A 25,485-nucleotide genomic window follows, 5' to 3' on the forward strand; every position below is an offset into this window, starting at 1 on the left:
CCTTGTTTCATGACGTTAACTGACTAATGCAGTTTCTTGAAAGCGTGAAATTGAATTTCCTCTTAGGACATGTTTTGGACACCCTTGAATTGTTCTAACAGAATGCTTAAATCCTTCCCCTCGTGGTCCCTTTCCCCCATACACTGTATGTTTGGACTGTACTGCAAATCAATTACAACCAGTAAAACACAATGTTACATAAAGTATACTATAAGCCATTAGCTCCTCATTAGCCGCTCATTATTTTAGCTTCATAATCACTGTAAAACATTCTGGTAAGTTTCATGAGAGTCAGCTTGGTGGGAGTCAGTAGACCTGGGTTCTGTGCTGTGCCACTGACCCACTATGTGTGTGTGTCCTTGAGCAAGTCAGTTCACACTCTGTGCTTCAGTTTTCCAATCTGCAAAATGGGGATAATGACACTTACCTCTCCCATGTTGTAAACTACTTTTGAAATCTATAGATAGGAAAGCAGACGGAACCTTGTTTTTAAAGGTCTCCTCCTCCAGAAGTATCATACACAGCAAACTAAATTAAATTCAGTTTATCTATCGCAAAAGAATGAAGGGTTAAGTTGGCCCTACTGGGATTTGAATTTGTTGCTCTTGAGCAGGGTTGGTCTCATGAGCCATATGCAGCTCTTTTACCATTAAAGTGCGGCTCACAGAACCCCCTTCCCGCCCACCTCCCCATTCTCCTCCTACCAAACTGGAGGGGCAGGCTCGGGATCTCTGTCTTTCAGCGGGGTGGTGGGGTAGGGACTTCTGCCTAGCAGGAAGGGGGTGTCTCGGGGCTTCAGCCCTGCAGGGCGCACCTGCCAGGGTTCAGGGCTTAAGCAGGAGTGGGCCTGAATCCCCAAGCCCCATCAGGTGCCTCCTGAGGGGCTGACACCCCAAGCCCCAGTCCCCAGCAGGTGTGCCCGAGCTCTCAAACTTCTGAACATTGTCGGCCCTGGCTTTTATATGCAGAAAACCAGCTATTGTGGCACAGGTGGGCTGCAGAGTTTTTATAGCATGTTGGGGGGCTGGAGGGACTCAGAAATATAAAGGTTGAGAACCCCTGTGTTGGAGAACACCCACATATGTAGGAAAAATATGTATGACACTGAATTGCCCCTTGGGAGGATGCAGCATGTGTTCCCATTCACAAATAACCAGCATGTTGGGGTTGTGTGTGTGTGTGTGTGTGTGTGTGTGTAAGTGGGGCATGGCAATGCATCCTTTTGCCCTTCCTGGGCCTCCTTTGGGGTGGCTAAACTCTCCAGGGGTGTGAGAAGTCAGTGGCCTCTTCAGTCAGGAGAGGGGAGAGTCTGCAACTGTGAATAGTCCTTGCATAGGGTCATACAGGGTGGGGAAGCCTCCTTTTACCCTTGTGTATCTGGGTATCAGTCTGGCCCTTAATGTATATAAGGTAGATAACAAATATGTTCTGAATAACTTCTGGTAGCACAGACCTCATTGGTGGAGACAGGACAGAGTTAATCTAAAATTCTTTTGTATGTGACATAGTGCTAAGTGGGTACGTCTACACAGCCTGTGGCAACAAGCCTCCCACCCCAAGTTGACAGACTCAGGCTTGCAGAGCTCGCGCTAGTGGGCTAAAAATAGTGGGTAGGCAATGTTTTGAAGTTGTGTCTAGGCTTCAGAGTCCAGTCTCCAGCCCAAGTCACAACTTCAAAGTGATGTCTACAAAGCTACCTTTAGAGCACTAGCATGAGCCCTGCAAGCTCATCTTGTCAACCTGGGCTGGGAGGCTCACCTGCCAGGGGCTGCGTAGACATAGCCATTATGGGCAAACTGCTGAGATATCCCCTAATAAATGTTTTAAAGACATAACTCACTTTATTTAGATCAAGGCTATGGATGCACAGAATAAATTATGGTATTTGATAGATATTCTTTGAAGTCTGAATGTAATTGTTCTAAGAGCATACTCAAGTTAGGCTTCATAAATTTTGTTCATGGTTTCTAACGCTGGAGTAATTTTGAAAGTGAAATCTGTTTTCTCACATAATTCCTTCCTTTGCCTGCACTCTCTGGACACTTAACATTCTTTTTCAGTTTTGTTTTTTCGTTTACAATTTTTTCAAGTGTTTTAAAAAAACATCTAAGTGAACTTAATGCTTTGAAAAGGGTTGGATTGAGAGATCTGGGCATTGAAATGTGTGAAATACATTCCCAGGGCATGGACATGGCAGGCCAAGTTTCCCTGACACTGGCCTGACAGTTTGCCTCAACCCTGTTTATAGAAGGGCCGTTTCTGGAGGCTAGTTCAGTCTCCGTGGCCCATTCAGCCCTCAACCAGTCTGCTGAGACTCCCAGCTTGGATGCATTTGCGGATGAGGCAGATGCCTGCTTGTTACAAATTTAGACCAATAAGTTATTTCACACAGGTCACTGAACAGCTTCCAGGAGAAAATGGCTTTCAGTTACAGATCTGGGTAGGTTTTAAATTGGTGACCTGGAGGTGGAAAGTGCTCATTTACGTAAGCCTCTGAATCATCTCAACTCTCTAGTTTCAGTTTTAATAAAATAACTTTAATCATTTAAAAAAACAGATACATATAACACACTAGGGAAACTATCCAAACTGATGTAAAAAAAGTTATATTTTCTTTATGGTTAATTTTTATTCTATATATTTTTCTGTTTAAAATGGACATATCCCATATATGAGTGAGACAAGAAGGGTGAGGTAATATTGACCTGTAGGTAAACACTTTTCACAAGGTGATCACTCTATATGTGACCTGTCAGTCCACATCTTCAAAGGAAACCTGTACAACATTTTCAAAAGACGAGCTTGGGAGCTTAAATTCATAACTTTGCTAGACACTGAAAATCATGGTTTTAATAAAGACACTGGGTTTAAGGTTTATTACAACAACTGTAATCCATTAACTCCCCTTTTTGTCCAGTAACTACAGGGCTGTTAATGGGCCACTTCACCTTGAATGGTCCCATTGAATATGTGCTAACTATTTATGTTAAACTATCTGTTCAATCTTGTATATAGCTGTGACCCTCTGGGTATGTCTACACTACAATTAGACACCCGCAGCTGGCCCATGCCAACTGACCTGGGCTCACAAGGCTTGGGCCAAAGGCTGTTTAATTGCGGTGTAGATGTTCGGGCTTGGGCTGTGGCTCGAGCTTTGGAACCCTTCCACCTCGCAGGCTCCTAGAGCCCAGGCTGCAGCCCCAACTCAAATGTCAACACTGCAATTAAACAGCCCTTTAGCCTGAGACCTCCGAGCCCGAGTCAGCTGGCCCCAGCCAGCCACAGGTTTTTAATTGCAGTTTTGACATACCTTCTGAGTACCTTTTCCAGACCTGTAGAAGAGCTTCGTGTAGGTTGAGAGCTTGTCTTGCTCACCAACAGAAGTTGGTCCAATAAAAGATATTACCTCACCCACCTTGTCTCTCTAATATCCTGGGACCAACACAGCTACAACAACACTGCATATATCACCTATGTGATAGATTATGTTACGTTACACTAGCATGAATACTGGGAAGACCAAGGTTATGTTAGCTGAGGGAGGAGGACTCATTGTAAAAGATATCAGTCAGATAGTTTAGAAGAGTGAAAGAATTTCAATACTTAGGATAAATGGTTGCTGATGATGGTGCTCTCCTGAGTGATACCCAGATCATACTGAAGCTACGTGATGTGAATGGCAGGAGCCACCACAGTTCTTTGTGACAAAAATGCCCATAGGGTAGAAAGTATAAAACTATAATTTGACTTGGCCAGTCACAAGAAAGGAAATCGGTATGCTTGCCGCCACGGAAATGAAGATGTTGAGCTGGTCAGATGTTTAAACTCTCTTTGATAGGAAATAAAACAAGTTTGTAAGGGGCCTGATGCCATTTGCTCCAGCTGAAGACAAGTTGAAGGAGGCTAGGCCATGTTGGTGTGGGCATATCCAGCAGAGACTGGAGAGCTGTATTGATTGGTAGGATGGCTCTTGCAGTGACTGTGGACAGAAGACAACCAAGAGGGAGTCCAAAGACACAGTCCGTGGACCAGATATCAGTGGACCTCAGACAGACCAATCTGCGTTATAGCTTGAATGGTTGTGAGTTTTGGAAGAATGCTGCAAAAGTTGCCAACCCAGAATAGGGAAGTGGCAACGAAGAAGAAATAATATATATTGCAATACATTTAAGTTACAAACGTATTTATTTTGTATAATACTTAAATGCTGAGTAAATATTTAAGTATTTAATCAAAGGAAACAGGAGCAGCAACAAAATGAATACAAATAATCAACAGGAACAGTAAAGCCGACAGCTGACAATGTAGATGTGACAGTGGGCTGTGGAAGTGGGAAAGATGAGGAGATTGAAGCACTAGAGCAGGGAGTGTTTGGAGGGGAGATAACCTGGTTTTGAGATGGAAAATTAAGCCACAGTCCTATGATTTGAAGTCATGAAGTTGAGACTGCTCAGCAGTTCACAGGGTTGGTCCCTAAGATGACAAAATGAGAGAAGAAGAGTTCCAGAAAACTGGAGCTAAGAAAGAAACATGCAGTGTGTTTAGCATCACAACTTGCTTATCCATTACACTTCTTAAAGTTGCAAGAACCTGAATGAAGGGTACAGGCACTGGGATATTGAATAATGCTATGGGGATATTTACATACACATATGGAGACTCCAGTAAGCTCTTGTATAGTGGACACTCCAATAATACTGCAAGTATTAACCCGCTCCTACTGAAGTCAGTGGCACAGCTCCCCTAGATAAGGCCCTGCATGGTTTGCAGTGCATCTAATAAACAATACTCCTACCTTGCTATGAAAGTTTTATTGAAATGTACTGAAGTGCAGTAGTTGAAGGATAATTTCCTTCTGCTTTAAAGTAAAATGTATAACCTTTAATTACCTGTAGGATGCATGCAAATTATTGGCAATTCTTCCAAATAACTATTCCATCCTTCTATGAAAGGGTACAGTAGCCCTGCATTCTAATTTAAACAACCTTTGTATATCCCACAAAACATTTTTACTTAACCAAGTTATATTGCAATCTTAAAAAAAAAAATTCTAAACACACTTTACATTTAGATTTGTTTTCCTAATTGTTCCCTTAATGATTTAATTAAAATATCTGTCTTGGACACTAAATGATGTGTCCTATATAACCTTATGTACATACTGCAATACTATGTTCATCATATAAGGTATTTAAGGATCTAGCTGAAGCAATCTTGGCACTGTTAGCAATTATCTTAGAGAACTTGGAGGATGGATTTGGTCCCAGAGGACTGGAGAAGGGAAAACATAGTGTCCGTCTTTTAAAAGGGAAACAACAAGGACCAGGGGGATTATAGACCAGTCGGCCTAACTTTAATACCAGGAAAGATACTGGAACAAATTATTCAACAATCCATTTGTTAGGGGATAATAAGGTTATAAGGAATAGCCAGCATGGATTTGTCAAGAACAAATCATGCCAAACCAAACTAATTTCCTTTGTTGACAAGGTTACTGGCCTAGTGGATGGGGGGAAGCAGTAAATATGATAAATCTTGATTCCTGTAGGGCTTTTGACACAGTCCCACTTCACAGTCTGAAAAGCAAACTAGGGAAATGTGGTGCACATTAAGTTACCATGAGGCGGGTATACAACTTATTGAGAGACTGTACCCAAAGAATAATCATTAGTGGTTTGCTGTCAGACTGACAAGATGTATCTAGTTGAGACCTGTAGGGGTCTGTCCTTGGTCTGGTACTAGTCAATGTTTCATTAATGACTTAGATAATAGAGTAGAGAATATGATTATAAAATGTATGGATGGCACCAAGCTGGGAGAGGTTACAGGCATTTTGGAGGACAGGATTAGAATTCAAAACAGCCCTTGACAAATTGGAGAATTGGTCTGTAATCAGCAAGATAAATTCAGAAAAGACAAGAGCAAAGTACTATGCTTAGGAAGAAAAAATCAAAGGCGCAGCTACAAAATGGAGACTAACTGGCTAGGTGGTAGTACTGCTGAAAAGGATCTGGGGGTTATAGTGGATCACAAATTAAATGAGAGTTAGCAATGTGATGCAGTTGTGAAAAAGGCTATTGTTATTCTGGGGTGTATTAAAAGAAGCATCACATGTAACACGCTGAAGGTAATTGTCCCTCTCTGTTTGGCACTAGTGAGGCCTCAGTTGGACTACTCAGTCCACTTCTGGGTGCTACAGTTTAGGAAAGATGTGGACAATGTGGAGAAAGTCCAGAGGAGAGCAACAAAAAAGATAAAAGGTTTAGAAAACCTGACATGAGGAAAGGTTAAAAAAATCGGGCATGTTTAATCTTGAGAAAAGAAGACTGAGGGGGTAATAGTTTTCAAATAAGGGCTGTTATAAAGATAGGGATCTATTGTTCTCCATGTCCACTGAAGGCAGGACGAGAAATAATGGACTTAATTGCAGCAAGGGAGATTTAGGTTAGGTATTAGGAAAAAGTTTCTATCTATAAGGGTAATTAAGCTCTGTAATATACTTCAGAGGGAGGTTGTGGAATCCCAGTCATTGGAGATTTGTAAGAACAAGATGGACAAACACCTGTTAGGAGTGGTCTGGGTTTCTGCCTCAGTGCTGAGGGCTGGAGTTGATGAGCTGTCAAGGTCCATTTGCACAATCAGAGACATCACTTAGGGAATGAACAGGGCTCTGACATCCCTGTTTACCCTGGACCACACTTTTGTATGTCCTCTGTGTGAAATCCCAGAAGTTTTCTCTCTGAGTAGTGTTCAACAGAGGGATTATTTTGTTTGGCTCATTTGTGTGTTCCTCCAGCTGCCCAGTGGCCTGCCTGCCATGAAAGACACTCTGTCTTCTTTCTTAACAAGCTGCAAAACAAAGTTTTGGTTTGAGTTTTTGAGTTACAGGTTTGGGCAGGCTCTTACTTTTTACTCAACCCCGTGTGCACATCTTTATTATTTATTGTATTCTCAATAACTGATTAATCAGTAATCCCTGAACTAGCAATTTTCCTGTGGAATGGAAAGGGTTTATTTTCTTGTGGGGCGTGTTAAGGAGTTGAAATGAAATTCAGGTTGGTCTTGAGTTTCTTGACATGCGAAAGCGTTTGTTCTGTTAGCATTGCCTTTCTCCCTGTAAATCAGACATTCTTCTTGGGTTGCATAAGGTTACTCGTGACATGATTAATGCAGGAAGGTTAGAGAGGAATGACGTAGTGGCTCATGCAAAGTTTACCTGAGAATTATCTCTAGCTCTTTACTGTTTAGTGTCTGTGTGAGTCATGTGCTGACGCCTTGCCATCTCCTGTTCTTCAGCTGGGTAAGATCACACTTACCTCACTTTATGCATTTCTTCTTTTCATGCCAGATCTGATTAGAAGCACTTTTGTTTTAAGCCCTATATTTATGAAACATTAAATATAATTTTTACAGATAAGTGACCTCTCTTTTAAGCAAAAAGAGTCATTTGATATTTGTGGTTCAAGCAACTGTGGAAACTTGGTGGGGATATTGCCGTCCTTAGATGAATTCTGTTTCTATCAACTTTAGCTCTTTTAAAATGCCTGATGATTTAATGACGATAGCTTGACAGCAGGAATGAGCTTCCTCAGATAAATATACATAAGTCCTCAGATATTGGCGTTCACTAGCCATCCTGATATGGATGTGTGTGCACATATGCAAACTTTATGCTGTAAAAATATAGGCAAGTTTGTAGCAAAGCCACTCGTTTCTAAACCCTGCTGTTGCTTTACAGCTATCTCAGCTGAGGCCCTGCCTGTAACTACAACTGTTTTAGGGAAGCTCATTATAACAGTCGATTCCTTAACAGGGTTACAACAAGGTTCCAGTTATTGGTGAAGATGGAACATGAATTTTGTCCCTGATGCGTGTTAAAGTCTTAGACTTTGTCCAGTAGTCTGGGGTCAGGCTTCTGATTAGTTTGTAGCTCTCTGGCACATGGGGGTGGGGTTCAAGATATAACTGAGTGATGGCTCACAGTTCCCCAAGTCTGGCCTACTTCAATCTCCTTTTTCTATTATTCTATTATTTTTCTTTAAGACATAGATTTCTTACAGGCTCTTGGAAGTGCGTACCGTGGAGTTAGCCACCAGGCTTGTTAGAACTAGGGCATAATTCTAAGAGATGCCAAGTGGTCTCAAGTCCCGTTTAAAGAGATCACTGTGGACATGAGGACAATGAACACCATGCAGAAGGTTCTCAGACTTTTGCAAGCTTAGCGCGTTTCCTTTGTCAGACTATCATGAAGTCTTTGGCACACTCATACACCCGAGTTTAGCATATGGTAGCACTGTGTCTGCTACTATGTGTATAAACTATATAAACAGTAAGCATTTTTTACACAACATAATACAAATAGCGATGGAGGCTAATAGTGAAAATTTGTTGTCATTTTTCAGCCAGCTCCTACTGTTCAACATGTCGAAGCCCTAATGTGGGACACAATGTGTGGAAAAAGATCTAAACTGGTTGACATAGAAAAAGGATATGTGGAACTTTAAAATGACCTGGGATTCATTCTTTTAGTGAAAAACTCTTTCTATAACCTCAGTTTCATAATTCTTAATTTGTGCTATTTTTAACAATAAAAGAAAGGAAACACAAAGTTTGTTCGAAGCATAGATAATGTTGGGACCGAAATGAATGACATCCCTCTAAATGATGTTCACTTGAAAAGTATGGGTAAGGGGAAGTATGCTTTGTAGTAAACTGGGTAATTCTCTGAATTGTACCTGACACAAACTGTACTGATGGTTGAAAATAAATGGTATAATACATAGTTGCTGATTGCATTATTGAAATGCATATTTTAACGAGATGAGAATTTATCTAGTTACACATTTAAGGTAAAGTTATACTGGACAATTAATTTTAATGAAAATAATGTAAATCTATAAGAATATGGTTTTTAAATTTAAGATATTCTAAAGTCATGGAACAAATTCTGCCGTATTATTTGTGAAATATTTGATCATGAAATTAAAGTTTGTCACAATGCATATACACAAAGGAACAGTGTTAAAATTGCACGTGCAACCTTAACATTGTTTGTACTTTTTTCCTATTAAAAAAATCGTATGAAATCTGCATTGGTTTCACTGAGTTACAAATAAAACTGTGAATGGATTAATGTTGAAAGAATTTGAAAATTTAACTTACTCTTCACCAATTAATTGTGTGTGAGTTTTTTAAATAATTTACAGTTTGAGCAATGAAAAAGGTCTGCTGTGTTTAACTTTCTTGTTCTTACGCTAACAATGGATAAGGAAAAGTTATTTACTTATTCACATAATACAAGAACTAGGAGTCACCAAATGAAATTAATAGGCAGCAGGTTTAAAACAAATAAAAGGAAGTTCTTCTTCACGCAGCGCACAGTCAACTTGTGGAACTCCTTACCTGAGGAGGTTGTGAAGGCTAGGACTATAACAATGTTTAAAAGGGGACTGGATAAATTCATGGTGGCTAAGTCCATAAATGGCTATTAGCCAGGATGGGTAAGAATGGTGTCCCTAGCCTCTGTTCATCAGAGGATGGAGATGGATGGCAGGAGAGAGATCATTTGATCATTGCCTGTTAGGTTCACTCCCTCAGGGGCACCTGGCATTGGCCACTGTCGGTAGACAGATACTGGGCTAGATGGACCTTTGGTCTGACCCGGTACGGCCTTTCTTATGTTCTTATGTTCTTAATATGTGGGTTGCAAAAGTTTCAGAAATGTATAAGTAGCTTTTCATTGAAATATTTTAAACTTGTTCAAAAAATTCTAAGATTTTGGTTTTTTGTGTTTTTTGTTCACCAAAACCAAATGTGTAGTACAAACTCTCTTTAATAAAGTAAAAATCAAAAATAAATTTTAGATATTTTCACTATGCTATGTAAAAACCCTTCCCCTAAAATCTTGAGGAAGGACTTCATCAGCAGTCCAGTTAATGTTGAACTGAAATTTCACTTAGCCACTTAAGTTAAGTAGCAAACCGTATGCAAATAACCCCATTCAGTGTTCCTTACGCAGTCAAAACTCCTGAGTTCAATGGGAGTTCTGAGTAAGGAAGGGCCGAAGGGCCCAAAAGCAGGAAACAGATTTACTAAAGACTTTCCTGGCTCAGGTAACCTAATAACAAGTGTAACAAGCCAAAATAACCAAGTTACTTTCTTGGCCAGAACTATAGTGCATTGTCTGCAATTATTTGATTACCTAATTCTTGCTTTCTGTAAGGGATTTATTTACTGTTTACACATGACATGCCTCACTCAGAACAAAAATAACTTGCTTTGTTCAATGTTTTCATAGTGTCTTGCCTTCACATGTAGTTTGTCTATAGTCAGTGCTGTTCGCCATCGCTATTTTTACCTTAATCACCAGGTTTGTTAATGTGTGTAGTTAGACAGTTTTTTTCCAGTGAGGCTTGCACCATCTTTTAGTGTTTCATTTTCCCCAGAGCTTTTCATTTTACAGATTTTCTTGTGTTATCTTTGGCAAGTGTTTAAAATGCAACAGCAGCCAACAACATTACAGTATCCCTCTCTTTGTCTCTAATGGAAACCCGTGATGTCTCTTCAAAAAAAGCAGAAAAAAAATCCATCTTTTATTAATAAGTGCAAGTATTATTGTATTTCTATTGCCATTTGCAATGTATAAATCACAGTGATGTAATAATAAGACCAAAGGAAGCATGCAGATGACAAACGTAGCTTTACATTAGATGGTGCTACTTTATGTTCTGTAGAGAATCCATGAAACCTCTGGCACCCGCTCTTCCGATTGTTAGCCTAGAGTTTGCACACTCAGTATGTAAATTAATCATATGATCAAAAAAACAACAAAAATGAAACCAACACAAGTACACAACAGCTGTCATACATCAAAATGACCAGGGGAAACTCAAAAGTAAAAAAAGAAAGGACAGTCTCAAGCAGATAGAAACAGAGCAACCAAAACCAGGAAACAGATGGTGCTGGCAGTCATGTGCATGCCAGTCAATGGAAGTGCCACATATGTAAGCACAGATGTAATATAGTTGAAAGATACAAAGAGAAGCAGTGTGGTAACCTAGAGTCAGGATCCAACATTCAAAGCTCAGTAGTTTACTGAGGAGAGTTGTGTCTTGGTCAGATTGCTCCCTTCTGAACTGTACAATTAGGGTCTTGACTCAAAGTCCCAATAGAAAATGCTGTATTAATTACAGTAACTTTATTTGACTATCGTTTGTATGGGGGAAGCCAGATGATACCTCCTTATCTGCTTTCTTTTAAGACTGTTTTGGCTTCCCCTTCTTGTGAAAGGGAGCATTAACCATGTCCGAACAGCATGGCTGTTGAGAAAGATATCATCTAGTGACCTGAGCATGGGACTAAGAGCCAGGAATGCTTGAGTTCTTTAAACTCCGACACTGACTCCTTTTGTTGGCTTGGATATGTTGCCTGATGTCTTTCTGTCTCAATTCCCATGTGTGAAATGGGACTGATAATATTATCTACCGTAGAAAAATACGGGGGGAAATTAATGACAATTCCCCCCTCCCTTTTTTTTTCAATTTATTTTTCACAGAAATTTCAAAATTCCAAAGAATGTCGACTAGCTCTAATACTGTCCCCCAGGGGAACTGTGATAATTTATTACTGTTTGTCAAATGCTTTGAAGATGAAAAAAGCAAAATATTATATGAATGAAATAAAATTATTGCTTGTATTATATTGGTAGTTGTGAGGGATAACACTCAGTAGACAAAAATCAGGAAATAGACAGGACTTAACTCCAGGGCAGCTGTAGTGTGAGAGTATAACTTTAGCAGTATGTTTTTGGTGTTCAAGCACTGAGCTGGGACTCAGGAGATCTGGATTCAGTTCCCAACTATGCCATATGCTTTATGTATAAAGTCCCTTTCCCTCTCTGTACGTCAATTTCTCAGCTGTAAAATGAGCATAATAATACTTCCTTTCTCAGTTTTGTCTATTTAGATTGTAAGCTCTTGGGGGCAAGCACTTTCTCTTATGTGTATATGCCATATCCTAAAATAATGAGACACTGATCTCAGTGTGGGCCTCTAGGTAATGCCATAACAATAATAAGGCAAAACTGATTGCATTAGCTAGTACAAATTGTTAGATGATAATTCACAATTAAATTCAACATGGCAGACTAGATTACTTGCAACAATGACATTTGAAAGGTCATTGGATTGTCTAGTTTAGTGGCGATAAGATAGATTGCACATTTTTGTTATGTTTGAGGATTCTGTATTTTTTCATAACAAACACGTCCCATATTTAATTGAGCCAACATCCCTGTGTGGGTATATATGATGTTTGCTAACCTGGAACCTGTTGTTTTTTCTTCTACAAGACTTTTATCCTGGGATAGCCCCTTTCTGTATGTGTGAAGCCTCAGTAGAGGTCTGTGTCCATTTACGGTTACTGCTTCAAGAAACTGCTTCAGAGAATAGGAAAACCCCGTTCATAACTTAGGAAAACCCCTTTCATAACTTAAATACTACTTGATTTGTAAAACAATGAAACTAAATTAGAAAACAAAAAACAAAAATACCTCACCAGCAGAACTGGATGAATTTGGGTATATAGAATAGCATGTTCATGACTGATACTACAATTTTAAGGATGCCTCACAGTAGGGAGGGACTTCTCCCAGGCCAGTTGTTTACATGAAGCTAACTTTAAGCACCAATCCATTGGCCAGCCAGGAAAAGACAATAGCGGACCATTAGAATTAATGGGAAAACATTGGAACAATATGAAACCGAAAAGAAAACCCCAGTCTTGGGCCATGTCTACACTACTACTTATGCTGGGAAAACTTATGTTGCTCAGGGGTGTGAAAAAACACCCCAAGCGACGTATGTTTGGCTGGCTTAAGCGCTCATGTGCACAATGCTGTGTCAGTGGGAGAGTTTCTCCCACTGACATAGCTACTGCCGCTCATGGAGGTGGTTTTATTATGTCGACAGGAGAGCTTTCTCCCATCGGCATAGAGCGGCTACACGAGCAATCTTACAGGGGTGCAGCTGCATCGGTACAGCTGTGCCCTGTAAGTTTGTGCAGACATGGCTTTATTAAGCCAACAGAAGAGCTCTCTCTGTTGGCTTAGAGTGTCTTCACCAGATGTGCTATAGCAGTGCAGCTGCGCCAGTGTTAATTTGTAGTGTAGACCTGCCCTAAGAGGGGAGGGAATTTCTCATACTATGAATCACCATAGTCTGAGAGAGAGAGAAAAAAATAACTGCAAACCTTTAAAAGAAAAGGAATTTGAAATGAAGGCCATCCAGAAACTGAGGGCCAGCATCAAGGTGGGTGTTGTCTGTGAAATGCTCGATCCCCTTTGTGATGGAGGTACCCTGGAAAACTGTTCAGAGGAAATAGATAATGTATTAGAAAAGGGAATCTAGTTAATACAGAAGTGTAAAACGTGAGGTTCTGTCTTTGTTTATTTTTTTGTGTAACTTGTCAGTATTTGCTTTTCCCTGACTATTTCATCTTTGATTTTTCTATCAAATAAAGCTTTTGTTTATTTTTATCCCAAGCAGGTCACTGTTGTGCAGAGTGTGTGTGTCAAAGTGAACTCATAATTGGGGTCAGGTGTCACTCTTTTGGGGGTTATGAACCAGAAGGGGAAAGTCTGAGTGTCTGGTAATTAAGGATGGGGGGTAAATGGATTTGGGGAAACCCAGAACTGGAAGGGCTGTTGGGGTCACTCTACAAAGAGTAACTAGGGTGGTGGAAGCTGGGGTGAGACTTCTATGCTTATCGGTTAGCTATGGTGTCAAGGCTTGGGTTTGTAGCAGCATAGCATTAAAGCATCTTAAGTAACAAGGCAGGTGGGGACAGCACCCCTTATTGGTCTGGATGATCCTCACAATGTCATAGCGAAGCTTGTCAGTTGTGCTGGTAAAGGTACCTGCTCCAATCCCTATGTTATTTATGTGCTCCATTTTGGGAAAGGAGTGAACAGCAAAGACCAAAACACCTGTATCAAGTGATCTAATTACTATGGGTCCTTTGTCACCAAGAGATCCAAAAACCATCCTTGTGTCCACTTCTTCTTGAGTTCTGAGCAAGGCTTGGGCTTTTTCAACACATCTAATGATGATGGACTTGCTACTTCACCACTGGAAAAGCCTCCAGTAAGGAAGAGGGTTTGTGTTGTGTATGTTTCTGCACTCTAAGGTGCCTTATGAACCATATATTCAAAAAGGAATTTTACAAGAGTCTTCCTATTGGATGCCATATTTAGAAACTTTTTCCACAGAGGCACAGGGGCATCTACCAATCACCTGGTATTTCTTTCATCCAATCTTAGATCCTGTCTAGCGTGGTTTTTCTGCAGTTTTCACAGAGTTACTGTTGTCATATCTGTCAAAGACTTTGATTACAGAATTAGCTTTGTCATATCCTTTTAGGACCTGCCTCAAGTACTCAGCGACCAGTTCATTAGATGTATGGAATTTGTCTCCAGCCATAATTTGTATGACAGTCCTAGCGTCTGATGTACACTGTGATTTCTTTGTTGTATGCTCTTAGCTCATGGATTCTTTCAGTTTGAGCTTCCAGCTGATGCCTTAATTCAACGTTGTCTGTTTTGTTGTTCCATCAGCATGGAAGAGGGATATAGATACAGGTTGTATTGCATGATTAAGAAGAGTTGCAATTGAAACATCATCTTTGCATCTTGGTAAGGACAGGACTCAGCAGAAAACAATTTCTGAACTGATAGCTGCTGTGATTGTCTCCCTTGCTAGGCTTACATTTGGTCATTTTAGCCATGTCAGCAAATGTTTGAATGCCAGAATTGGTGACTGGGCTGAAGAAGCTGTAGTGTCCCCTCAGGATCAAATACACCTTTCACAAATCTCTCCATTTGTTCTTCACCAACATCTGCTATTTTCAGCAGAGACCCTTGTATATATGATGTTACTCGCAGTCCAGTAGACATGTTGATAATTACCTCTGGAAGTGATTCAGGGTCAAACGGGTTTGTCATATTGTTGATGACATGGTTGGTAAGAGCTTTAACATGCTTTTCATCCCTCTTCAGTGCAGAGACAAGGACTTGTTTGTGGACTTTGTCCTCACAACTACTTTTTAGGCCACTTCTTTCTCTCATAACTTTTTCACGTTCATAATATGAAATGGTTCAGTGTCATCTCTAACACTGATACTGATCTGTGTATAACTATCACTGAATTAAAAAGCTAGTTTCTAGAATATTTCAAAGGATAGTGCTACATGCATAGGCAGTTACAAACTGGAACCTTCTATCAGGCATACTAGATGCTACATCATATGTACAAAAGCTTACAAATGGAGAAGCATTACATTAGGAATTCACATACATCTATAGCTACCCACTAGGCAGTACAAACTGAGGGTATGCAATCTACCGCTACTGATGCACAGCCTTCGGTATGAGACTGATCTGGTCATCAAATTTTAGTTGAAAATACAGAAAACTTATGAGATACTCTAAGAATTAACAATATGTGAACACTTTTCATGTTAATATATTGCAAAATATTGATATTCACCATTTTTGCCACATGCTAAACAGCATTATTATTTTTGGGGGAAAAAAACTTGCTCATGCAAAACCAATAAAAGTCTTTTAATACATTGTCTTTTGGTAGCTTTGACCAATAAATATCACATTAAGGTATTGAAATTAACTTAAATAGTAAAAACTGTAGTCAGTCATGTTGCAGTATTTCTGGAACTATCTAAAAAAAGGACACTTTCTCATTTTGGGTACCATTGTTTCACCTCTCCTACAGGCTTATGGCAGCACTTGATAGCTCCGCATCATACCGCTTCAAAATGGATGTAAAAATAAGCTTTCAAATAATATACGATGTGGGTGTGAGTAGTGTGAGTACATTAAACTCCGAAAAATATGGCCCTTTTTGGAGACTTGCCGCATGCCTACTATATCAATGAGGAACAAATAAACAAAGCCTCCAAAACGTCCTTGCTTATGGAGACTTGAATTTCAAATCAAGTATCGGAACAATCCTGTTCAGATTTTACTGTGGATTTAGCCACAGGTTTCATGTGACCCTGTTCATAAACAGGGCCGGCTCCAGGCACCAGCCGACCAAGCACATGCTTGGGGCGGCACCTTATAAGGGGCGGCCAATCTTCGGGTGGTGGGGTGGCACTCGGGGTTTTTTTTTGGTTTGGTGGGGGGCGGCGCTCGAGGGATTTTTTTGTTTGTTTCGGCCAGGTGGCTCTCGGGGGTTGTTTGTTTTGGCCGGGCGGTGCAGCGCTTGGGGGTGTGTGTGCGCTTCAGCGTGGCGGCTCTCGGGGGGTTTCTTTCAGCGGGGCAGGGCAGTGCTCTGGGGGGGTGTTTCAGCGGGGCAGGATGGCACTCGGGGGGGGGGGTGTTTCAGCGGGGCAGGGCAGCGCTCGGGTGTGTGTGTTTCAGCAGGGCAGGGTGGTGCTCGTGGGGGATTGTTTCGGCGGAGCAGAGTGGCGCTCGGTGGCGGTTGTTACGGCGGGGCGGCGCTTGGGGGTGTGTGTTGCGAGGCGGGTTTTTTTTTGCTTGGGGAGGCAAACAAGTTAAAGCCGGTCCTGTTCATAAAACATATTTTCCTTTCACTAGAGACCACTTGTTGCAGGATAACTAATGCCCACTATACATATTTAGGAACTGCAAAGAGTTTTCAAAAGTAAAAAGAAGCAAAGATTAATAAACACAATTAAAAAAATTATTTGTAAAGAAAAAAACTGATTTCTCTTAACTTGTAATAACTAGAGCTGGTTGACATTTTTCATTTTGAAACTTTTTAAAGAAATATTTTTGGAAAACTAACACTTTTGTGAAAAAAATCAATTTTTAAAAAATTGTCTGATTCATTTTCAACAAAAAAATGAAAACTACTTGTTTATGTGTGGTTTTTGGTCCCCAGCCCATTTTCACACTTTGCCACTGTAAACGGAAAAGAAGGGAATGGTGCAGTGAAAATTTAATTAGCTCCACAACAAATTCCTTTGATCACAGTTGTTTACAAAAGTTAACAATTATTTGGAATCAAACTTCAAAATTCAGCATGACAAGGACAAGCAAAGACACATCCCTAATGATTGCACATAACAGCCCATGCACACACGTCTGAATTCAAATAAATGTATAGTATTGCTCATTTTTTAAACACCGTGAAATATGAATGAAGGACCTTCATCTCCAGCAAGCAAGCTTCTCTCTTAAGTGACCACCTTGCAGTCTCCACATGTGGTTCTCAGTAGTTTTGTGTGAATTTTAGATGAAATCCCACCTCTATTAAGTAACCCTTTTTTTTAACTGGTCCCTTGGGTTTCACTGTACTAATACAAAATTTCCTTTATTGCTTGTTTGTATATATTAGCAGTCTCCCTGTTAATGTTAATTACTGGGTCAAAGAAATGGCAATTTCCTGTTCTGATGTTAGTGTCTTGTTTTCTTTGGGTTGTTCCATGGTTGTCATGATATCCACAATTCATTATTTTGGAATTACTGGTGTTTTTAAAGTGTGATATACTTAGTGATGATTTTTACTTTTCTTACTTGTAGGTAAGAACACTTCTTGCAGTGCTTTTGCCCTTGGTGGAATTTGACGTTTGGTAAAGTATTAACCTGTCTTTATTAAAAGCTTTGAAATTTTACCTTTCTGCTTTTCAAAGTGAAGTTACTAAGGCAAGTGGGACTTGCCTTAGTAACGGTGCATGGTTCTCTGAATCATAGGAAAAACCATGAAGACAAGATGATTACCAAGTAATTATGCGTGTTCTTAAATGCTTGTTATCAGAGCACTTGAAGTTTCATATAAATGCTTTGTTGGTTTTCATCCCCATTTTCTATGTTAAAAATGTAGGCATATTAAAGGAGTTTATAATTAGCAGGTACAGATGAGGCTGTAACTTGTTTAGGCCTTAATTAAATGCTATATTTAAGCACATGGGTAGTATGGGATTACTCTTCCGTTTAAAGTTAAGCATGTGCTTAAGTACCTCACTGAATCATGGTTTTAATGATGAGACAAAGGGTTGCAAAAGCAGGATTTCAAACTCTTGCTCTTTTGAGTAGAGAAGTCTGATAGGTCTTTATTTTATGGATTGTTTAGCAATGGAAGGGACCTCTCTGCTATATTTCCCCTCCCCACCCCCCAAGTATTGACTCTAGAATTAGCTATTGTATATTGTGATGATAGAATTCTAGGGACAAGACCATTCATTTAGAAGTTGCCACTGGTTCTCCTAGTGAGAGGAGAATTGGTACATTGTGGAGAGTATAACTATAAATATGATTTCCTGTGTATTGGACACAGTTTGCCAGTTGCTGGAAACTTTTTTAGAAAAGAGATCTTGTCTGGTTACAATTCACAATTAACTTATGGAAATTGACTTTTGGTTGAGAACAGCAGGCCATTTCTTTTTGCCAAGGATACTGTACATTGATACATAGTATTGCAGCACTGATGTTTGCTTTTTCTATATGTATATAGTTTTAATTAGCGAGAGGCCCATGCATGAGGTAATGCTGGAAAGAGACATTTAAAATCCTGTAATTCTTCATAAAGAATTATGGAAACACTGATATTGCTATCTCCTTGGTCAAAACTATGTGTCACTTGGACAGTATGTAGCTGTTTGCATCTGAGGCAAGTGAGAGCATATTTTCTGTGCTTCCGTATACTGTGTATTCCTCTGGGTTTTGTATGTTTATAGAGGACTAAAAATAAAATAAAGAAGTAATGTAATACATGCTGGGAAATGAGATCTCTTTGTCTTTAAACTATACCATCTGAATTTTCATAGATTTTAGGGCTAGAAGAGACCATTATGATTATATAGTTTGGCCTCCTGCATAGTGCAGGCTAAAGAACTTCTTCCAACAATCAAATGATTATTGGAAAAGACTTACCGGTACTTGGAATTTAGCCATAGCACTCCATTAAAATCAATGCAAGTTGTGTGGCTAAGTCCTCTAATGCACTGAAGATATAGGTGTGCTTCTTTCTTATCCCTCCATCTGTTAGATTATTTGATGGTGTTCTCAGGTTAACACTGTGGAGGCTATGAGACAAATTCTGGGAGCACATTGTTCATCGTTGCGCACAGAAGCACATGCGCAGCAGGAGGAGGAGCAAAGAGCAGGAGATTTTCATGCTGATCTTTGCTGGTGCCAAAATCCTCAAGCCCCACCTCACCTAAGGAACATAGACTTCCCATTTGGCTTTTGTACCTACATACATCCCTGATGCTCAGCTTCCCTCTGCAGATTATTTCTGCTTCTACCAAAACTATCTGGATGAGTTTGTGGTAGGGATGGTGGAATGTTCCTCCTGTGACAGGGACCCCATAACCCTGTAATATTGGTGAGCGTCTGTTCTGGGTTGTGTAAGCGTAGAGGCAGCGTTTGGCCGCAGATGCACATACAGTTTGTATACATATGCTATGCACAGAGTACAGATATATATGGTAGGCATGTGTGTAATTTTCTCTAACCTATATTCCAAGGCTGGCCAAACTGCGGCTTGCGAGCCGCATGTGGCTCTTTTACAGTTGAAGTGTGGCTCGCGGAGCCTCCCCACCCCTATTCTCCGCCTAACAGACTGGGGGAGAAACTCAGGGCTTCTTCTGTGCGGTGGGATGATGGGGCTAGGGGCTTTTGCCAGAGACCACTGGTGCATGCTCTGGTGGGGCACAATTTAAAGGTTCAGCCCCCCCAACTGCTTGACTCATGCCCCCAAGCACACCCTCCCTTTTACCCTTAGCAGCCCCTCCCTGCAGCTCCCAGGTGTTTGCCGCTGCCTCTCCCTAGGGCCGCAGCTCCCAGCTTGCCAGCTCCAGCAGCTGCCACACAGGGAGGGGGCCTGGTAGCACCATGTGACCGAGTGGGGCCAGCAAACCCTGGCAAAAATCGGGGGGAGGGGGTGAGGTGACCTCACATGCCCCCCATGTGTCACCTCTGGCTTCAGCCCAGTGGGGAAGGGGTGTCTCTGGGCTTCAGCCACACAAGAGACAGCTTCCAGGGCGCGGGGCTTAAGCCCTGAGCCCCAGCACACGCGCCCTGGCTCTCAAACTTCTGAAGATTGTCCTGTGTGGCTCGGAGAGTCAACTGGAAATCCAGCAGCCTGAATACAGCAGCCTGATTAAGCTGTAATCCTTCTCTCTCAGTGATACCCTAGACTGAAGCAACCATTTTCCCTTTAAAAAAAAACCTTAGTAGGAATGTATGATGTAGCTCATAACCTTAAAAAAAAAAAATTAATGAGTATAATCCAAATCCTTCACATTAAAATGTGATCTTTTAAATGTAACTTTTAAATATTTTGGTTCCTTGTTTTCACTGTTGTTGGATATCCTTATTTTGTACAGACAGTATCTCCTGCTGAGTTGGAAGAGTTAAATACAAACTTAAATTACTAATACATTACATCAGTTGTTCTCTAGCACTTATATTTTCTAGTAGGATACCCATTTACTGCCAGAAACATGACTCAGAAGATCAATAGCAAGCAATCTGTACAAGTTTACACAAGAGAACGAAAATATTTCATTTTTATAAGCATCGAGCTTCAAAAGCATATTACAAAAATAGGGCTGTGGGTTTGCTCTAGGGAGGTCACCTCTTTTAATTTTTACTATTGCTTGCAGAAGTAATGTTGGGAAATCCTGGGGTTTTGTTAGAAGATCACTGGTCACTTACTGGTGATGAGAGGAATTTTTTGTGGTCGTGATCCCAAATGCTATCCTTTAACAACGATTATTCATTATGTTTCTGTCCAGACAGGTAGTCATTTCAAAGCAAATTTACTTTACAAACTAGTTTATGGCACACATTAACAGAACTGAGGCTTTAGGTTTGTGTCCTTGATTCTTTTAATTACAAATCAGACTAACAGGAACAATAGTTCCCAGATTAGATGTTGGTCATGGTTTAAAATATTATTTATATCAGGAAGGCAGGTGTTTGAGGGATAGCTCAGTGGTTTGAGCATTGGCCTGCGAAACCCAGGGTTGTGAGTTCAGTCCTTGAGGGGGCCACTTAGGGATCTGGGGCAAAATCAGTACTTGGTCCTGCTAGTGAAGGCAGGGGCTGGACTTGATGAACCTTCGGGGTCCCTTCCAGTTCTATGAGATAGGCATATTTCCCAATATAAAAAATGGTGGAAGAGCTTGAGAGAAGATCTTGATTCAATAATTATAGGCCAGAACATATCCCTGGTTGGGTTATACCCACATAGGGGCAGAGAAACTTCTTGAGATTGTACATGCTGTGGAAATCATCATCTCTAGAAGTGTGTGGGGTTTGCTCCCCTCATGGAACTAGCCTGGAATTCCACTCTCATAAACCAGCAAAAACCTATAGATCCACAAGTCCTTTGCCTTCAATCTGGGTCCCAGCTTCCCTAAGGCGCTCTGACTCTATGAATCCCTGACCATCCTAAAACTTGCCCATAAGAAAGAAAGGTGTTCCTAGCTGCAGAAAGGAAATCCTGCAAAGCTAATGCTCACAGGGTCAACTTGAGTTTGCTCTCTTTTTTTCTCTTGAAGGGGAAGGGGAATGCAATATAATGGAGAACAGCCGTTCCAGCCTCTCCCGTACATGGATCCCAAGACCTGCACCACTTCTCCAAAAAGGGTTTTGTGGAATTAGATTAATGTTGTAACGGAAGTCTCTTCATCCCACCCTTATGCCACCTGCTCATATAAGGAGTTCTACAGTGCATCCCTGCAGTATGGTTTTTAACAGGAACTCTGACCCACATTGTTTTCTGAAAACTCTTATGTTGTTTATTTGCTGTTTAAATAAGGCTAAGTGGAAAAAGATAAGGAGAGTGCGAATATTGGGTTTGGAGATCCATTTTTCTTTAGCGGATCTTGATAGAATGAATTGCAGTTCTGTGTTTGCTGCCTGTTGAAACTGATAATATAAATTCCAATTGGTGGAGATTAAGGGTGTTATTGTGTACAGCGCAGGTGTGGCGCACAAAATAAAAAACGATGAGCAGAACCCGATCCTGCATTAAAGAGTGCTCGTGTGCAGCCACCAAACTGCTTGTGCTTGGTAGGAAGAATAAGGCCTAAGAGTGAAGCACATAGCTAACCACCTCATTAGCTATTGAGGACTATACGTAACTCCATGTCTCCTCGGGTGCTGTCAAGGGGCTTGAGACTTACTGCTGCTTAAATTGTAGGACTACGCCTAACACTTGCCATTACTTGCTCTAGTACGTAGCCTGCATAAACACCTGAGCTGAAGTGCAATAGATTTGTGCTTCCTGCTGTGCCCCACCAGGGACGTGTGGGAGCAAGGCTTGCGAAGGAGAACAAAAGGGAGGAAAATTGAGTAATGTTGTGCTTTTCAAGTAGCGTGTAGCCCTGTTAATTTAGCTGTTGGTGTGTAGGCACTGTAATACCTGTGCACCTGACTCTAGATGAGAACTAGTAAGAAAATATGACTTGGATTATTTCTAGAGTCAGATCCTTTAGAACATTCTGTGCAAGTGACTCCAGATTCACCATTGGCCTTAACACTCTACCTTGCCAATATTCCTCCAATTCTGTTTGTCATTACTAGTGCATGTGGCTGTAATGTTGTCTTGAACTAAAATATGTCCAGCAAAAGTTTGGAAGGATTCTTTTGTCCACCTGCTTAGTCTGCATGTACTTGCAGGAAGTCCATTTGCCATATCATTGTAACCATATTTGTGCACTACATTAGATAGTCTTGAGTGTGGTTTGGTTAATTTTGACACCTAATAAATTACAATATTACAGTAAATTAAAACTCTTCCATGATTTTCATTGGTTAACATTTGTCACAAAAGATGTCAGAATTAAACTGGTACTGAACTAATACAGATATGTGCCTCCTTTTCTGTGTATTCCCATTTCTTCTAGGTTGCTGTATTATGCTTTTTATAGAAAGCTAGCTCTTGGATTATTGGCTTAATATTTCAAACACTGCATTTGTTGATGCAATTGATGAGTAAAGTGTGTGTGTGTGTATATATATATATATGTGTGTGTGTGTGTGTGTGTGTGTGTGTGTATTTTAAAAAACAGCCAGTAAAAATAATGAACAAAACTCAGCGTTTAGGGGAAAAGCCTTTATTGCTTAGCAAATAAACCTCTCTCTAAACTCATGCTTTTTATGAAATTGTATTTGGCTTTTGATTTGACATCTTGTACTTAGTCAATGATTGTTGCACTAGCAGCAGGATATCTAGCCGTTCAAAAAGCTTCCTGCATTTCCACTGATGGTGACCTTAGCTGGATAGCATCCTTCTGTTGGACTTAAAATGTTTTGACATTTCATAAACTTCTGCTTTCAACAAAACCCACAATTAAAAAATAAAAGAGTGTGGGTCACAGATGATCAGTAAATACAGAGAAGATTTGGTAACAACCTAACTAATAAGGGCTTTTCACTTTGAGTTGATTGCTCTGGTTTGACCAAGTTTTTGCTATAATCTGTTCAAAAAGTAACAGTAAACCTAATTATTCCTACTAATTTACCCATCACAAAGTATTGTTCCTTTTTTAATTTTTTTAAAATATTCCTTGTCAAAATGCTATGACAACTAGTTGGTTTTAAGTAAACAGAACCTGGCTCTGAAAAGACAGTATATCTGAAAGTTGAACATGGATGGCAGCCATTGGCATTAGAAGGAGTTAGAAACCACAGATTGTTTTCTCATTGGACGAAGAGCTTAAAGCAGCGTAAAGTTAATTGAAGAATTCCTTGAAAGTGAAGTCAGACTAAAATAAAAGCTTCAGGTCTATAATTTAGTAAATGTGAAAGCTCTGTAAGCAGCAGTGAAGCTAAAAAAGATTGAAAAGAACATATTTTAGTAAACATATCTGGCTTGTGTTATGGATTGTCCTGTTTTAATTATTTGTCTGAATAATGTAGAAATGCAGTAGGATCTCTAATTAGGTGAAGTTTGATTTATTGAGCTGGCCCTATATAAACCATGATGTCATGCTGAACTGCACAAAATTACAGCTCGGCTCTTGCAGTTTAAAATCATTATTTTTAAACTTTGGAATGCTTCAGTTTTGTGCAGCTTGGTTTTTAGCTTCATGAACTTAAGACATTTTTTCTCCGACCAAAATGTTTTGTCGCAGTTTAATCAGCATGAAAGAACTATTGCAGTGGACTTTGGTGCACTTCTTTACAATAAATATTGTTGGTAATTAAGGAGAAAGGGGCAGGAAGGTACATGTTAGCTGTCTGAGTGATTGAGGAATAGGAACAATAGGTACTGACTCAAATTTTGCCAAGTATCTAGATGCTGATTGTATCTGTAAGTATAGGAAGGAAATCCAGGATCTACAAAGCATGAAGTAATGCACAGATTTGCCATGGGAATTTAAATGTGTACTCAGGATTGTCCAAGGTGTTGATAACCTTATGACAGTTGCTAAGCACTCTCAGCTCTTACGTCGGAGATGAGGCAGTTAGTATGTTGCAGTACTGGGAACCAAGTTATGAATTTTCATTCTGAACATTAAACTTACGGTAAACCAGAAATTCCTAGTGCTGCTGCTTAAAACTTGCACTCTCTGTTTCTATCTTTAAGAGTCTTAGGATACTTTTGTGCTATCCATGAAAATAAAAATATTCAAGATTTGGATGCCTTGTCATCTCATGTAATACTACTGAGTATACGTAGAAACTTTTATGCAGTGGGAGCTAATCCTGAAGCCCCCTTACTCAGATGTTATTTGGTGCCTTCTTATTTCCCATTGGCCTCCATGGTAGCTTAGCCTTTGTAACCACTGAGTCAGAACTAGGATCAGATTACCCCACCCACATCAATATCCAGGAAGAGAGGAGGGGGCCTTCCACACTTGGATCTTCCCACTTTTTTATGGAAAGGGGGAATCAGTCATGTCTATGATATTGTTCTTTCCCCTCTCTGGGTCTTGCAGGGGTCTCTCTAGAGGTGTGGGGTTGGGGCTGGATAGATGAGTGAAGATGGGGCCAAAGGGTACACACAATGTTTCCCTTCCAGCCCCATGAAACTTAGTCAGCAAAGACATTGCAACCTAGGACTTGCTAATGTTTTCTTTGGAGATGCTAGGGGCAGCTGTGGCCAAGGAGAGTACTTGGTAGCATGAGTGTAATGGAGCTGCGATGCCAAGAAGCTAGGGATAAGATCCAGAGCTGATGATGGAGACGTGGCTCCATATGCCCCAGGATATGCCATGTTAGGAGGCAGGCCCTGCAGTCTTTCTTCAGAGTGGGGGAGGCAAACGCTACTTCCCCAGTGAGATGTGAAGGGGATTTCCAAGAGAGGAACCTCACAGAAATTTCTTCCCATGGGTTTTACTTGTGGGAGGTGGTGATCTGACCCTGAAAAATCACTTCAGGACAGGACCTTGCTTAAGTGAATGCAAAACTGTAATGTGATGAGGATCCTTAATTATACAACAGCTTACTGTATTTATTTCATATAAGTTATATATAAACTGTATATCAAA

The 25,485-nt window shown here is 40.4% G+C and overlaps 1 protein-coding gene across 4 annotated transcripts in view; it reads left to right on the plus strand.

Moving 5' to 3' along the window:
* CMSS1 (cms1 ribosomal small subunit homolog) overlaps positions 1 to 25,485 on the plus strand; it is a 385,325-nt gene that overhangs the window by 182,708 nt on the left and 177,132 nt on the right. Inside the window, exon 1 of one of the 4 annotated variants that reach the window (XM_039537831.1) lies at positions 17,581 to 17,610. The exons of the other annotated variants lie outside the window; for them this stretch is intronic. The gene's annotated coding sequence lies outside the window, so the exon portion shown is untranslated. Of the gene's footprint in view, positions 1 to 17,580; positions 17,611 to 25,485 lie in introns of those variants that run through there. 4 annotated transcript variants of the gene reach the window in all.

The sequence above is a fragment of the Mauremys reevesii genome, linkage group 1 (assembly GCF_016161935.1).
Source record: "Mauremys reevesii isolate NIE-2019 linkage group 1, ASM1616193v1, whole genome shotgun sequence".
In the NCBI taxonomy this organism is placed as follows: domain Eukaryota; kingdom Metazoa; phylum Chordata; order Testudines; family Geoemydidae; genus Mauremys; species Mauremys reevesii.